The sequence below is a fragment of the Cupressus sempervirens genome, chromosome 2 (assembly GCF_028749045.1).
Source record: "Cupressus sempervirens isolate cs-2001-9-10 chromosome 2, ASM2874904v1, whole genome shotgun sequence".
Taxonomy (NCBI): domain Eukaryota; kingdom Viridiplantae; phylum Streptophyta; class Pinopsida; order Cupressales; family Cupressaceae; genus Cupressus; species Cupressus sempervirens.
The window spans coordinates 101,347,858-101,366,300 of NC_143119.1; positions in this window are offsets into that span (position 1 = coordinate 101,347,858).

Sequence of the window (18,443 nt, forward strand, 5' to 3'; positions counted from 1 at the left end):
ATATTATTGCTACTTTTTATATGGCATACACATTGTTTCTACCCTTGGCCACCTTACTGCTCTTTGTTGTCTGATGGCCATCATAATATTCTTACTGCGTTTCTAGGTCTACTTTGTGTAACCAAGAGCATCGTTTCATACAATCATAGATATTGTATCTTCATTTATATAATGAAAGTTAATAAAAATTGAAAATTTTTATAAGAACTCCTATACTAGAAACATTTGTGTAAAAATGTATTTCATCCACTTCGTATCTTCTCTAACAGCTATCGCATTCTTTTGATGTTTTCATCAGTGCCCTTGATATTGTCTTTATTTCTTAGTTTCTTTCCTTTTGTCATGACTCTTCATAATGCTGCTCCTAAGTGCTCTTATCATCTTCAAGATCTCTGTAATATAAAATACCTTGCTTGTCATAGCAGTGATATCTATTGAGCATCACTGTCTTTTATTGATATCTCACTGTCTAAGAGATGCGTACTATCTTAAAGCACTATTGATATCATTGTTACATTGAATATCACTATTCCATTGAATATCACTATTATTTGTCACCTTTTTTCATTCTGAACATCAACACTAGAATGTACCCCTTGAGACTCGGGTTCTTTACAAGCAGAAGCATTAGCATCAGCTCTAGCAACCAGCTCCACAATTAGCAGCCCTTCTTCTTGCTACTTCACAATACCATCACTCCAAGATAGGATCTTAATTGATGATTGAACTATGGTTGGACATTCTTGCTCTTCCACTAGGTGCATCTCAACCTCTTCAGTTATATCTTGTTGCATGGGAGTTTCAAAATTTTCAAGTCTTTTTTCACTAGAATCAACCTTACCTAACTGACATTCATCTTCCTCAAGTGGTTCATTCGTTTCCTTTGGTTTTTTTGAAGACTCTAGTTTCTCTACTTCACCATGTTCCTCAGTAGCACTTGGATGAATGGTTGGCATATCAGCGGCTACAGAATTTGATGCCTCTTCAATCATGGCTCTCTCATCTAATTAAGCCTTAGAAAAAATCTCACCAAGTGATGAAGCACATACTTGTGACAGACCATTCAATATCATTCTTCAGAAAAAGCATAACCTTAATTTACATTGAAATTAACTGTAATAAAATTAGAACAAAAGTGAATATAACAGATTTGAGAGCATTTGGCATCCCCAGATTTTCATAATAGAAAATGAATTGTCTCTTAACATATGAACATAACTCTCCTGTACTAAACGATAATTGTGTGGTTTATTTTATTTAATAAGTATAATTATGGAGAGGAAAAATTCATAAAAATTTTGGGTAAAATTTTGGTAAAATTCTTAGATGATACTCATCAATGGCAAGTTAAAGCAATGTAAAGTTCTTCTTTTCCTGCAACACATATAACAGCAATGTAAACTTATCTTGAAACTTCTTCTTTTCCTGCAACACATATAACAACAATTATAAGTGCTTGCAAGGTATATACTTATGAATAAATATTACATCCTAATTTAAATGTATGAAAAAAAAAATTCATTCCTTTTTAGCTTCATTCATCTCGAGGTGCAATTCACAAACTGAAGAATAGTGGCTTTTGTTCTTCAGGATACCTTTAGGGGAAGAGTATGTGAATGCCCCCTCATGTCTGGAGTCCAATTTAGAGGAGATGGCTATTTACACTGCTAAGGTTTTTTGAATCTAATTTTGAACAACATTGCTTGCTATTGTTGAATCTAATCTAATGTATATTTTAACTAGACTTGTAAATTATATGTTTTGAAATTGCTGTTAGGCCTTGTAGTTTGTATAATTTAATTGTTGGAGAGCTTCTACAACTAAGCAAGAAGGCTGTTGCACGAGTTATAGCCGCACGCTCGGGTATGAAAATTGTATATTTTTTATTCTAATGTATATTTTAACTAGACTTTTAGCTTATATGTTTTGAAATTACTTTTAGTGGCTTAATGTTGTAAGGTTTCTTGAAATAAGACCTTCAGGTGGTTGGTCAAAGTTTTACAAATAATCTTATCCACAAATTTTCCTAGAGCAATTGATTGAATGTTATAAAAGGTGATTGGGTTAAATGTATTAGGAATAAAGTCAAAGAAAGTATTTTTAAAATATTAAATTATTTAGCTAGGTTTAAGAAGATTTGTGTACTTTTGACAGTTTTTCTTAGTCTGTGAAAGTTGTAGACCGAAGTTTTCAAAGCCCAATTTTTGCTTCCTGCAAAGAATGATCATGTCAAATAATATAAGTGAAGAACAAAATAGGGAGTCAATCGCTAGATTGTGGTCTAACTTGAAAAGAAAAGGTGATGGAAAATGTTATTGTCCTTGCAATATTTGTAAGGGCTTAAGTCGTAGAAGACTGCTAATCAAAACAGTTAAGAGACATTGTAGGGAGAATGGCCACATTGAAGGGGGGCATGACTATCATCCAGTAGTAAGTCATTAATTATATCATTTTAAAAATTTATATACATATGAAATCACTTGATGATGAGTTGATGATCATGGTTTATTTATGTTAATCAATTTTATATAGGTTGATCTCCCTAGGGAAGTACATGATATGAACCACAACAATCCGAAGAATATGGTTTTCGAAGTGGAGGAACATGGAGGTGCAAATATCTAAGGTGAAGATAATGATCCCATGGAAGATGACGATCATGTGCCAGAAAACACAATTGAAGATGATGGTATAAATACATTGATCCATGACACATTTATTCCAAGTGTATCTGATCATGATGATGATGATGATAGCCTCGATGTACCTCTACTTGAGAAGGCATATGATCCCCTATACAAAGACTCCCAAACAACTCTTCTCTCTACTGTATTGTTGTTGTTGAACTTCAAGGTTATGAATGGTTTATCCAACATAACAATGTCACGTATGTTGAGGTATGTCATATATGTCTTTATAGTTAACAAAGGGTGAATAATGTACCACTAATATTGTTTATATTAAAAACTTATATTTTTTGCTGTAGATTGATAGGCGAGTTTCTGTTACCATCATCAAATATTCTACCTTGCTCATATCGAGAATTATCCGGTGTAATGAAAGATATTGAAATAGAGTATGAAGCAATACATGCTTGTCCCAATGATCATATTATATATTATAAAGAACATGAATTTGCAACACAGTACCCTATATGTCATACAAGTAGATATCAAATAGATCAACTAACAAAAAAGGTGCCTCAAAAGGTTCTTCGTTACATCCCCATTATTCCACAGATGCAACAATTATTTAGGTGTAGTAGCTTGGCTCAATTTATGGATTATCATGCATGCAATAGAAGTCGAGATGACATTATTCAAATCCCTGTGGATGGTTTGACATTTATGCACATAGAGGAAAAGTGGCAACACTTCAAAGAAGAACCTCGTAATCTCAGGCTTTCATTAGCAGCGGACAGTGTCAATCCATTTGGAGAGATGAGATTTGTTTACTCGGTGTGGCCTATTTTTGTTATCAACAATAACATTCCTCTGTGGATGTCAATAAAAAGGGAGCACATTATGTTGGCAATGATTGTTCTAGGTATCTTATCATTTGATAGTTATTAATTTACATTTACTTACAAATCTTGTAGTAAAACGGTCACAATAATTATGTAATGTTATCGTTCATTGAAGTAGGTAAATATCAAGTAAAAGTTATGAATGTATATATTGAGCCTCTTATCGACGAGTTGGTGGAGTTATGGAATGGTGTCACTATGTATGACGTGTCTAGACCAATAGGACAAAGACAATTTCAATTCCATGCAATGTTTGCATGGACAATACATGATGCCCCAGGGGGCTAACACATTTTTGTGGCATGTTATAGTGAATTCAAGTTGCACACGATAATTCTAATTATAAAAATCAACATATTTAATAATCCAATTATATCATTATCTTGTAGGTTTTCAAACAAAGGGAAAATTTGCATGTCCAGTTTGTGGTCCAAAGATGAAATCTCATCATTCAAAAAATTTAGGAAAGTAGGTGTTTGATGAGTGTAGACACTTCCTCCACAGGAATCATAAGTATCGAAGTAGGAAAAACATCTTTTCAATGGGAAAGAAGAGACTACATCAAAGCCATGAAGAATGACACCTCACCTATGGAAGTTGGAATATATTAGAATTAATCGTCGAGGTAATGTCGTTCCACCTAATGGTTTATGTTTGTAATTTATATATTTCTATTGTGATTCTTGTTTACTGATTGTGTAATTGATGATCGTGAAGGTCGTCAAGGCAATACTGACAACCTTCCAAAGGGACTAAAAAGCTATCTCAGACAATTTAGTAGGTTGCCCTACTACGAGCACTTACAAATTGTGAATTTGTTTGATACTATGCATATTGGAAAGAATATAATAGAGAAATTGTGGAAAATATTGGATGGAAGGCGTGACAAAGAAAAAATATTCAAAATTTGTAATGACATACATGAATCCAATCATGCATTGAATAATTTCATTCACTCAAATAGCAACAGAGATCAAATTAATATAATTGCCCTTCCTTGGTTATTAATGGAGCAGCAAAGTGATGCCATAAAAGAAGTCATACGAAAAATTCAATTTCCCACAGGATTTGCTGCAAATATAAATAATCTTATATCAAAAAAAAGTGAATTTGGGCCAGGGCTCAAAATGCATGATTGGCATACTTTTGTCAAGGTAAGTTATGTTCTTCTGTATTTATAATATATTCATAAACTATGTGTACTATTCATTATGTTATGTTAGAAAACAATGAAATGATTGGTTTATAATTACTGCAATATGTGCTTCCTCTATCTCTCCCAGAGCACTTCAACAATAACATCAAACAAGTGATATATGATCTTGGAAAATATATGAGGTAAGCAATAATATCTGTTCAATTTTTTGTATATATTTATTATATTCACAATTTGTTTTTCTTGCTATGTAATGTATTTATATATTATTTTGTAAAGTCTCGTATCTATATATTTTTTGTGACTTGAATCTCTTAATGTAGGTGTTTGTCGTATAAAGAAATCAATAAAGAAGATATAAACTATTGGAAGAGAAGAATTCCTCATTTACTGTGTCAAATGCAAAAGTGTCTACCTCCAACTTTTTTCAATGCAGAGGAACACTACCTCATACACCTAGTTGAGGAGATTGAATTGTGTGGACCTGTCCACAGTAGGTCAATGTGGATGGTTGAGAGGCACTTGAATTCTTTGAAGGCTTTGGTTCGACAAAGAGAGCATCCTGAGGGTTATATATTAGAGGGATATATGGTATACCAGACTATGGTGTACATTACTAAATATCTTCCTAAGTTTGCATCAAATATCCATGTAGATTGCATTTGGGATCTTGAGCCTTTTAAAAAATTACAAGGGGAGTACTTGATGGGGAAAGCTACATTGAGGAAAGTGAGAGGTAATAAATTATAATATGTTATTGTAATAAATTATTTCTTAATCTTCAAAGTAAATCAATTGTAAGTTGTCTATTTTTTTTTGTACAGGTGCTCGAGAGTGGGATGCACTACATTTGTATATTGCAAACAATCTTAATTGGATGATGGTATGGATTGAACGATGTCAACATTCTAGTCAGACATTAACATGGGAAGGTGTATCTTCATTGGTTAAAGAAGCTCATCGTAATGGAGATTCCAATGTTATGCAAAGGGAAATAGATTTAGCACATGGTTTAAGAGATTTCCAGGTACGTACAAATTTATTAATCACCTGTATGTTTATCAACCCATGATACAATAATTTTGACATGTTTCACATATTATTGCAGGTTAAACACCACAAGGCTATGTTTTGCAATGGTCAAAAATTTTGCGTCAAAGTGTTGGATGACACTAAGAAAACTTGTGATTCAGGAATAACTACAATGTTTCAAGTGACTAATATTTCATCTAGAAATGAATTACATCCTTGAGAGTCTGAAAATTGATACTATGGCATTTTGGATGATATACTTGAGTGTGACTTTAGTTCCTTCAAATTAGTACTCTTCGTTGTCAAATGGTACAAGCTATGACTTAATCCAAATGATCCTGATAGAACTGTTATTGAACATGATAATGGATTTACAATGATTAATACAAGGTTGTTTGAGCCAGTTGGGATGAGCCCTAAGCCAATGTGAGCAAGTATTTTACTCAAAGGTTCCACATAAATCGAGTTGGTCATTTTTTGTTAGACATGAACCGAGAGCAAGGCCAATAAAGTATAATGAGATGGAAGAAGAAGATACTGAAGAAGTAGAAGATGATGTAGATAGTGATCACGATCGACAATTATTGGATGATGTTCCTGACACAAATTTTCATGAAGAAGAAGAAGATGATGATGACAATGATGTTGCTACTGATGATGATGATGAAGATGATGTTGATGTTGATGATGATGATGTTGATGATGACCACAATGACGACAACGACGATGATGGCAAGGATGATGATGAGGAGGAGGAGGAGGAGGAGGATGATGATGATGATGATGATGATGATGATGATGATGATGATGACGAAGGATGATGATGATGAAATTTAGAGGTATGCCATCAATCCTTAATCTATTTAATATTCATTTCTTGATAGAAATATATTTGTCTTATATATATGGTTACATAGTTTATTCATTATCTATTTAAAAGCTACAAGTTTCAACTACAAATAGAATACTGCTAATCTAAATTAACTATTAATCTAAATTAATTAAATAAAACTATTTAAAACACATATTGATGCATGAATTTATTGAGCCTTATTTTATTTTAGGTCAAAAGCATTTGTAAGTGTTTAGTTTAGAAAAGGGAATTCATTAAATATCTATAAAAGGCAGTTGTACCTAGAATAAAATTCATAGGGAAAACATAATATAAGTGCTTACCCAATTTTTTGGTTAATAATTATGCCTCTGTAGGTGATGCAAAGACACTAGGTGGACTTGCAATCATTCATAACAAGAGGGACTTCCATAGTGTTCTCACAACACCAACCAAGCATCTTCATAAGATCCCTCTCCTTGATCCAAGCCAACTCCATAACCTATCAAAGTGCACACCAAATCCTTATGCCACCTTAGGTTCTACATCTTTGGAATAATCCCATGAATGTCCCTCAATCCATCCAATGGATTCATCCAAGCAATCTAATCAACAAACTATCAAATGCTCACAATGCCTCAATAGGTGCCAAAATTGACTTCACCTTAACTAGGTGTTTCCTCCACCTCCACACACATCAAAAAACTTAAAATAGCTTGTCCCCAAGGTGACTAAGCCCTCAACTCATCAGCTTATACAAAAACCCAATTTTAGCCCTTCACTAGGCCTACTTCCCTAGTAGGCTTATAATGTGAGCCTGATTTAAGTGTTATATTGTGTACCTTTTAATGTTTTTAATTTTTATGTGATGCTAATGATGGATGTGATTATGATTATGATGTGATTATGCTCATGATAATTGAATTACATTTGTAGGAAACTGAACCCCTTTCAGGAGCATCCCGCACAGTCTCATGGATCGACAAGTATAAGTCAATACTCCTTATAGATAGTCTATTTAATACACTTATCAATAGTAAGATTGATTTCTTCTAATATCTCTCCCATTTGCAGGTACTAGCGAATAGGTATTTTTCAGAAGTGTCTTCCTTGTGTGAGGGAAATATAGGAATAGAAGAGGAAAGTGAGACATGCAATTTATCTAGAATAGGGAGATTAACTAGAGGTCAAAGGACTAGAAGGAAATTCAATAAATGCATGAAATTTTTCCTTGCTCAAGGGGGGTCATGTTCTTATGATGATGAGATAGAAGGCGAAATCGAGGTGCCCTTGAGGTACCAACATCTACAGAAACATTGGGTACCCAAGGAACTTCCTCCAATAAACATTGATTTTTGTGTTAACAAGAGGATATATCGCATAGCACCATCATCACTACATGGTTTGGGCCTATTTTCTATGGATGGCATAAAGGTGTCTTACAACAAATTTTTTGAATTGATGGAGTATGTTGGACCATGTTACGATTACAAAAATTGGATGCATATTGTTCAATATAAAAAAAGTATGTGTAGGTATGCCCTCTCGGAAAATTATATACAACAGCAAGACAATAATCAAATTAAAAGTGTGGCTATATACATTGATGGAAGGCCAAAAGCAATAGGGAATATTATGGATTTTATAAATAGTACACGACCTGGGTCAACTATAAAGCAACCCAATTGCATATTTGAGGCGCATGAGGGAAATCGTGTATTCATTTGTGCAATAAAATCAATGTGTACAGGGGAAGAGCTTCTTATTGATTACAATTTGAACTACATAGATACAAACGAGGCTACTATCATGGGGATGGTACATACTATTAAACCAACTTCTAATCAATGACTCCAACATACCATTTAGTCAATAAATTTTTGGCTAACATTTTTATACTTGATCTTTGACACAGGGGCACAATATGGAGCAACCACCTAGAGGGGATGTTGGCGATGTTCCCAGCTCATCTACACATGAGCAGGTAAAACTCATTGTAATTGTGCAAACTAGATAGAAGCAAAATGTTATTTTTTTAATGTTGTTTTCTTCATTGTTTTGGAGTAATTTTGGTAATACTAATACTATTGTTGTCATAGAGGGCCAGTGTTAAGAGGGAGGGAAAGGAACCTGCAGTCCCTGATCAGTAGCCCCCCCTAAGGAGGACCCTTTTTATATTGATTTAGTAGACACTGATGACCCAATCGGTTCGACTAAAAGGTTGCTAAAGAAAATTGGCAAAGAAATTTTACGTTTGGCAACCATAAAGCCTACTACTCAGGAAATAAGAGATAGGGGATCTGAATTGATGCACACCTCTGAAACCTTAAAAGGAAGTATTAATGAAATTTTTAATTATAACAAGAGTTCCATAATGGTTTTTATGTTATGCTCTTTTATGGCATTAATTAAAATATGGATGCGTTGTCTTTACAGAGTTTTGTGCGTGATTTCAAGCCCCGTTCCCATGATGAGGGTGTTGTAGGTGGTTCAGGTAGATCACATGTTCCATTCCCCAATTCTATTTTCCACTAAATATATATAGGAATGATCATAATCATTGACAATACATGCTCGAACAATCCTTTTTTTTCATGCTCTAACAATCTTGTCCATGCTAGTTCATGCGTTCTATATTTATGCATGCTCTAACAATTTTATTCTTCAGCTTCACATCAATTAAATCCTATGATGGCGCCACCTACATCCAAGACAACCAAAAATCTCTTTCCGACTGCTGAGTCAGCAACACGCATCTTACAGGCATCAACTGTTGCACCATCTATTGGTACAGAAATCCCTCTCTTATGACAGCAACAAACAATTTTTTTTTAACAACTTTTTAACATCAATTATCATTTGTTCTTTTATACTTTGTGACAAAGACTTATGAAACTTATGAAACTTTTTGCAATAGGAGCTATAGCATCATTTTCTAGATGTTCCTATGTTCCTAGTATGGGAACGGTGAAGGATGTCATATTGATCGTCAGCGTTGATGAAGGCATTCCATTAAAAGTAGCCAAAGTTATAGGTACTTTAAAGTTATTATTATTCTATAGTGATATATTAGTAATTTAGTTTTTGATCACTCTTCATCGACTAATGATCCCATGATTGTTTTGTAGGGAATGATGTTTTTTGGAAAAAACTTGGTGATGAGTGTTTGCGAATATTCGAGCCCACCCTACATACCTGGTGGAACATCATATCCTAACTAAAACCCCAAACCACTATTTTGATTTCATATCATTGCTATAATAGTTTTCCTTTTCATCCATTTCTTGAACTATATTAAAGGTAGCTTCACTTCATTTATGAGTCTAACATGTTTTTTTTACTTAAAATGTGGAATAACCAACACAAACTGTTGAAGTATGATCTTATAAAGAGCATGACCCAAATCTTTGGACCTCATGCATTCGAGAGAAACAAGCTCCTTGAAAAAGCTAGTTTATGTTTGAAATATAATAGGGACCAGTATAGATAAAATTTACAGGATAACCCTAGGTACGAGCGTCTGCCCTATGTTCTTGAGGCTAAGTAGCAGGCTCTGATTTTGGATGGAAAGTATAAAGCTGACAAGAAAAATAATATTACACCAGTGGAGAGTACAACAAGGTATGTGATACTATTGAGAATCTAATTATGTACTAATTAACCTCTATATTTATACTATCTAACATATTTCAAACTTTTCATAGATTGCCTGACACATCAAAGGCAACAAAGGCAAGACTAGAAAAGCACGGGACACACAAGCTCGGCTAAAGTGGTTTTTTGAAACTTCAAGCAAGAGTTGTAAGTATTAGTAAATGAAAAATTGTATCAAATTTTTTATATAATGTGATGGGAAATGCTAGGATAGACTAGCTTGTCTATGCTCCTGATCCTCAACTTGGATCTCAGTGTTCCTCCAGACCAATATATGATGCAGAGTAACACGCTTTGGAAGCATTGGTGTAAGATAAAACTCCTAGGCTTAGTTTTCCACTTCCACCAAGAGATTTCTCTTATCTCCTAGTATCCTGTGCTTCTATAGGATCTCCTAATAGGATTAGATCATTAACTAAATCCTATTCACTCTTTACTAAAAGAGTCACACCTTGAAAACTCCACCTTGGATGATCCACACCTTAATTTTGGTTCTCTTTCTCACTTTCACTTAGATGGATCTAAGTGCCAAATCCACTATAACATCACAAATTTCAAACTTCATTGTGGGGACCTTCTTCACATTGAATTAATTCATATTACATCCCATTTTACTTATTTTGGAAGGTTCTTAGCTCTTAGGTTTATCATATTCAAGATTTCATCCAAAAGAGATCTTAAAAATAGGCCTATTTCTAGTAGCCACCAGTCAGTTTTTTCCCTTTTTAGAAATATTTTCCCAAGAAACTCAGAAAAATAAAACCTAATTTTGATACCCTTTTGGAATTTTTAAAACTTTCATTACGGTTTTTGGGTCTCAAAGTGACCATACACCTCCTTCCTAATATCAAGGAGAAACAGGGCTAAGAGGCCTAGTTTCCAGGACAGCTTGTCTAGGATTGATGAAAAATGCTCAAAACCTATCCTAATGGACTGGTATGACTTCCCAATTCTTAGTATGGATAACTAACATGAAAACCTACCATAAAAATTCATACAGACATGTTGTACTTCCCATTCCCCACATGAAATAATTTGATTTCTCCTTGTCAAGCCTCTAACCGGGTATGTCAAACTTGCCTAGGGCTTGATCATAAAGCTAGCTCCCTTTCTTATGATACTTCCTAAATTTAGATAAAATATGTATAGAGGCCCCAATAAAATATTCAACCACTTATTTAGTGTTTCCATGGTTGAAACTCATGTGGAAACCATTTTTACAAAATCTGTCATAGTGTGACCAAAAGAAAGTCCTGAACTAAAACAACTTGAAAACTATGATAAAACTACTCTAAACCCTTAACACATAAAATGAAAAAATATTAAAAATGAATATAGAACACGTCTCAACCACTTTATCAACACTTTTTAGGCTTCAAGTATGACTGTTCCTTCAAAAACCAAAATATCACTTCAAAAATAGAGTTTTCCAGCCACTTCATTAACTCAAACTTTTTACAATATGCAACCAATGCTTGGAGATTCAAGAAATCACTCCATTAGGTGTCTTATCCACCATTCTAGGGCCTATTTGGTCTAAAATAACCTCCCAAAATTAAAGGAATCCAAGGCTATCCATGTTGCATGGAATATTTGCAATAAGTGCAAAATGTTGTTATGACAACATTCTTACAACACTTGGCAACTTTGATAGATGCCTTAATCCTATATTATAGGATTCTTATCCTCACATATTTTGAGGATCCAAGATCATTCATGATCATAATATTTATTTAATAACCATTAACCATTCTTAGGCCTAGGACATATTAATGACTCAATCTCCCTAACTCCTAACATTAAGAATTTAAATAACAACTAACAAAGGCTATTTGTGTGACCTTAGTCTTAGTGACTAATTCACCTAGCCAACATAAAAAAAGACCTTCTAAGTTCCTCAACCAAATTACACTAACTTCTTGACTTGGCTAGAGTCAAGTACAAGCCAAAATTGACTAACTAGTAGAGGTTAGCCTAGGTGCTCCTGCACCAAGCACCAACAAACTCCTAGCACCTTGGAACAACTAAGAAATTCAAGTTATCAACCCAATCCTCTATTCTCTACAAGAAAATTCAAGGCTTGATTCACCTTCAAACAACAAACTAATCTGTTGTTACAACGTCTGCTCCTTTAATTCATGGACCCAACTCATCACATAAGGCTGCATACTAGTTACTTCTCCCTTGTACCATTCAAGGCCTCATACACCCAACCTTGACACCAAGTGTTTTGGACAAATCCAACCCTCTAACATAAATGGAAACCAAAACAAACATCAACACAACCCAAAAAAAATCAGGTCTAAGGAAAACTTGATGTTACCAGTGACAGGGCAGATTGCAACACTTGACCTTTATTCTACACACCCAACCAAGAGTGAAATTGGATCCTCTAGGATTCCAAAAGACCAAAGATAGTTTAGAAAAACTCCAACATGACCAAAATAAGGTGTAACAAGGGTTGGAAACCCTGCTAACTATTTACCATTTCGTTTTGATATTTTAACTACCCTCCATTGGTTGATGAAACAATGCAAGTAAAATTCACCATACCATGCAAAAATGTAGGGCTCAGAGTTCAAGAGATGCCTCACATAAGAGGATAAGAGAATTGGCTTCCAACAAGGCTATAAAGTTGTGGTTGAATGACTATGAGCTGAAATCAATTGTGTGGAAGGTTCTAATAATGATGCATCTGAGCCACAGGTAAATAAGCTAAATAAAATTTATTTCAAATTGAATACTTTACCAATTAGTCTATTTGATGTTAAGTTCCAATATAAAGTGAGTATATCTATTTTAAGCAAGAAATGATAACAATGCGTAGGATGTTGGAATGCAGCCTGACAATCCTTCTACACAATCTATGGATGTTGAAGGTTCGCATGATGTGTGTCCCAGTGGTGGAGGTATACATTTTCTATTAATTTTTTTATATGTAATTGCAATTGGTGTTTGGATTAACGTAACATTTTGTATAGCAGTAGTAGAGGATCGAGGGGTCGATGTTCATGACCGTGTTGACGTTGAGTCTAGACAAAATGATGTGGTCAGATCAGGTAAAGAGCGCCACAGTTATGTTATTTAAAATAATTAAATACTTGTAACACATAAATTATTTTTAATTTAACTCTTTTATTTGTTATTGCAGAGGACCCCCCTTTGCAACAGCATAGGAATTTGAGATCATCAAGAACAGAGAATAGAACAACTGATGAGGGGGGAATTGATGATGATACTGATGTTCCTCTTAGAGCTTACATAGAAAAAAAAAAATAGAAAGAAAAAAAAAAGAAATGATTGTCATCTACATACCTTAATTGATAATGACTGAATTTTATGTCTCAATTAATTTAATTATATGCTAATGAATGTTCATGAATTATGTGTTAATGTAGAATATTGATGAATGTTGCATGTTAATGAATATAATGTGTTAATAAATGTTATCATGTGATATTAATTGAATGTTATCATGTAATATTGATTGAATGTTACATTTTATTAATGGTTGAAAGAATGAATGAATGTTAGATGTTAAAGGGGAATGTAGAGTTATGTTAGGGGGAGGGTGTTGGGGCCAAATGAGCTTCCACCTTCATGTGGTTGGTCTTGTTTAGTAGAGAATATTAAACTATTCTCAAAACAAAGTGAAGCTCAATAAGATACTAAATATTTCTCTATTTTGTCCTATGTTTAGACCTATAACACTGTGTCTTGCTAAGGCCCCTTTCAAGTGGAAGGATAGGAGCATCTTTTACATAGATGCAAATTTGACAGGATCTATTGATGATTGCAAGTAATACATGTTGTGTGTATGGAGGTACTTCGTATGGTCCATAGGAGAATGCACTACGTAGAGGTGTAGATGTTGTTGTTGGAACACTAGGTCATTTCAAGGTAAGTGAGTAGCTTTTATTAACTACTTTCCTGATATGCAACAGATCATTGGTAAAAATAATGTTTCGATTTCTTTACACAGGATCATATTGAGAGAGGCAGTCTAAACTTGAAATCATTGAAATTTCGTGTCCTTGATGAGGCTGATGAAATGCTTAACATGGACTTTGTGGAGGATGTGGAAAACATCCTTGGTATGATTTGTAATTTTGTATTGAAATTGTAACTAATAGACTATATGACTTCTTTTGTGAATGACTTAAATTACATGTTTGCTGAGTTTTCAATAAGAAGTGCCAATTTCCATGATGTATCTTTAGCACCTCACTTTTAATGGTTACCTTCTCATGTTTACTTGTTCTTATTCTCAAATTGAATTCAGTTTCAAGTGTTTTTTTTTCCTGCAGTGTGTCAAATTATGCTATCTCTGCATTTAATTAAGATATCCGAATTCTTAAAATCTTGTGATTTGTATAGATTACTCAAATATTTGGTGCTCTGTACTGTATCAGTTTGTGCTTGTTTATCTGGATTCAACTTACAGTGATCCATATTTCAATGAGTAGTGGTTAGTGGTTAACTAAAGTTCATATCTCATGACCCATGTTTAAACTTCATTGAACCATATTGAACATCAAAAATATTCTCAATATTTGTTTGGAAAAATTGACCTTATATTGTAATATTGCTAACAAGATTCAACTCTTGACCCATGTTTCACAAGCAGTGGTTCATAAGAACAAATTTCAAATTACGTTCACTTGTATGTAGTCATATAGTTTGCTGAGGTATTTTTTTGATGTTATTTTGAGTCAGAAAAGCTACTTCTGGGGCACTTACAGGGCCAACACAAGATTTGTAAAGCCAATATGTGACCAAACTCTTCATAGAAGGAGCCATCATTTATAAGCTTTAGCATAAAGTCTTGTTAAAATCTTAAATAGCTTTTGTTTATATTTAACATTTATTACTTAATCAACTTTTTGGAATTTAGATTTGAATTCTATAATTTTATGGAAGTATTGGTATTTAATGTTTTAATGTTATTTTAATTTTTAAAGTATAATGTTGATGTGTATTTTATGATCGCACCAACAACAAAATAAAATAAGAAGGTATCTTATCCTTTCTTGAGCAAAACCCCCTGTATAATTAGATTGTGAAAGATCATACATGATTCCAAGGTTCTTTACCAATCATGTCTTGACTTGTGATAATTTCAATGGTTGATGTGATATGTTGGTGTCATAAAGGGACTTACATTTAAATTGTTCTTCACTTCCACAATATTGATTGAAACTACATCGCTTATTGCAATTTCACTATGCTTTTTCTTTGAATGATATAACTGAAGTAAGTGCCCATTGTGTAAGTCCACTGAGAAAGAGGGGTGAAATGAATGCCCACTATGAATTAAATGTCTTCCACCATGTAAGTGTGCTAGGTGCCATGTAGGTGTGGGTATTTTCTACCCACATCATTTAATAGGTTGCTATACTTCAAAACTTTAATGTATGTCCACTGCATCTCTTAATAGTCCCATTTCTTCCTACTATTTTAGGAAAAGTCAAGGATGTGAGTAAGGTTCAAACACTTCTTTTTAGTGCAACAATGCCGAACTGGGTAAAGCAGCTGGGGTTTCTGATAGTGCTCAATGTGGCCTTTTAATTTTTTTAAAGCATGTACGTTGTTTATTTGTAACAACTACAGTACATGCTGACACTTGCACTTTTCAAGTTGGTTTCCAAATTTTCTTATTACATGCTAACACTTGATACCTTGTTTTTACCTCTTCAACAGATTGCATCAAAATTCTTTAAACTTGATAGAAAAACTGCAGATCTTGTTGGTGATGATAAGATGAAGGAAAATGCAAGTGTGAGGCACATTGTTCTTCCCTACTTTTATAAAGCAAGAGCAACAGTTATACCAAATGTCATTCTTTGCTATAGAAGGTTGGACGAGAAATATATGATCTATGTATTTGGAAATGGTTTCTATAAATTTTGATTATTGTATTGTCAACCATCTCTCATGAGCAACTCCATTCTTAATTGGAAGGTAAATTCTTTTTTACTTTTGCAGTGGGGGACACAATGTTATTTTTATAGAGACAAAGAATGATGCATCTGAGCTTGTTGAATCATTTCCTGGTAAAGCTCATGCATTGCATGGAGATATACAAAAGTCACAACGTGAAGTAGGTTATACTAACTCTTAGATGTGAACTATTTGTCTTTAAAATGCTTTGTTCTGAATGAGGATACTTGTTACAAGTGGGAGGCTTGTCAAAGATGATGTTTACTCACCTATTTGTGTATCTTTAGATTCAATAGAATTTGTTGGATATTTTTGAGATATTTAATGTTTGAGATACTTGCACTATTGCAACCAAAGAGAGAACATCAGTCAGTTGTGCTTGAGTAACAGTGGTCATGTATTGTTTCATTTCTGTGAAAAAGGCACCATACCCATACAGATGGGATGCAATGAAAAGTGCGAATTATTAAAATTGTGGAGTTATGGTGTTTTCATTTGGTATGGGATTTTTGGGAGCCTGGGTATGTTTTGTGTAGTTTTTTAAAAAAGAAAAGATTGTGAATGTATATTACAACCAAAAAACTGTAACATATTGATATTAAATTACATTGTATAATTTTTTTGAAGTATTGAAAAAGCCATATCAATATCATCCTCTGAATAACCTCTCAATATGTTCTTTTTTAATTGATGTTTGAGAAAGTTACTAGTTCAGAGATCAGAAATTGATGAGATTATTTGGGGACTTGACAGTGAGAAATAATGTTTGATTGAATGAAGACCATATATTCCAGTTTTATCAAGAAGGCAGCAGGAATGGTTTTGTTCAGTCAAATATTGAAGTTATTGGCTAAGAAATAGAAAAGCATTTTGTTAGATATGGTTGCGGTTTTTTGTTGTGCAGCTGCAATCATTGTTCTTATGGCTTGTCAAAGTAGTGTTCAAGTAAGCAGAGTTTTCTCCTTCACATTTGTGTTTAATTAGCAGAGGGTTCCCTTGTTTCTTGTGGCATCTAGAACTCATGAAATGAAAGGAACACTATCATCAATGGTTTTTTACTTTGAAGTTGAACCAGGCATCTTGTCTTGGAGGCACTATGAAGATTGGTGCATTGGTCAAGGTAGATGCACATATATGACCAAAATTGTTGTAGTTGTGCATTAAAACTTGAAAAGACCTATGATAACAATATCATTCCTTGCCACTTTACCCTAGAAATAATCTCAAGTTGCAATTGTTTTATAGTGGAAAGGAGACAAAAGGTCCCCTGGGTGAATATTATTAGCCCTTATCACTACAGACTAAGATTTTCCTGATTAGGCTATGATTTAGGTGAAGAATTCTTGGACTATAGTGTTTGTCTCATCCTTGGCCCTTAAGGCAATGACCTATTGTCCATATCCATATGTTTTTTTGAGAGAAAACAAGATTGCCTCTACTAAAATAATATCCTCACTTAGTTCAAATAATTGAAGTTATATAACCTCAGAAATGCTTGATCCTTTAACATTTACTAAATTTGGATGGTGCATTCACCAAATGGATGTGAAGATGCATTTTTTGAGTTGGAATCTCCAAGAGGAAGCAAATATGTAAGTACTGGAAGGATTTGAATTTCAAGAAAGAAAGAAGTAAATATGTTAGTGTCCACAGATTATCAAAAGCAAGTCAATGCATCTCAAGAGTACAGTAAATTATAAAGAAAGTTCAAGGAGATTCCTAGAGCATCAGTTATGTCAATTGATCAAATCATTGTATGGGTTGAAGTAAACTCCTTGTGTAGGGTACAACACAGATTGATTAGCACCTTTGAGCTCATGAGTTATGTCAAAGTCTTTTAAACAACAACTTTGCACACTTTTAAATTGGACTCTTAGTAATTGAATCTGCACAAATTAATATTCAATGTGTGTGTGTTGAGCAACTCGACAGAACTTTTTTTCATTATAAAACTACAGTGTTAGAAATACATTAACCATAATCTTTACAATTCCAACTTTCTTGTTGTTTAATTACACTTCTGTATCAGACACAACGTTCAAACTACTAGTTTCTTTTGTATATTAATATGTGCACATGAAAATACTATCATGCCATTTATTTTTTAAATAGTACATGATGCATATTTTCTCAGTACTTGCTTCAATTTATTGAAATCCATTAATGCCTTGTATTTTAATCATATAGATTCTGAGATCTAGATTTTACATTCAATGGAGTCGTAGAGTATATTTCTAACTTCTACCAATTTTTTATTATAATTTTGCAGGTGCAAATTGGTACGCATTCATTTACATTTGATC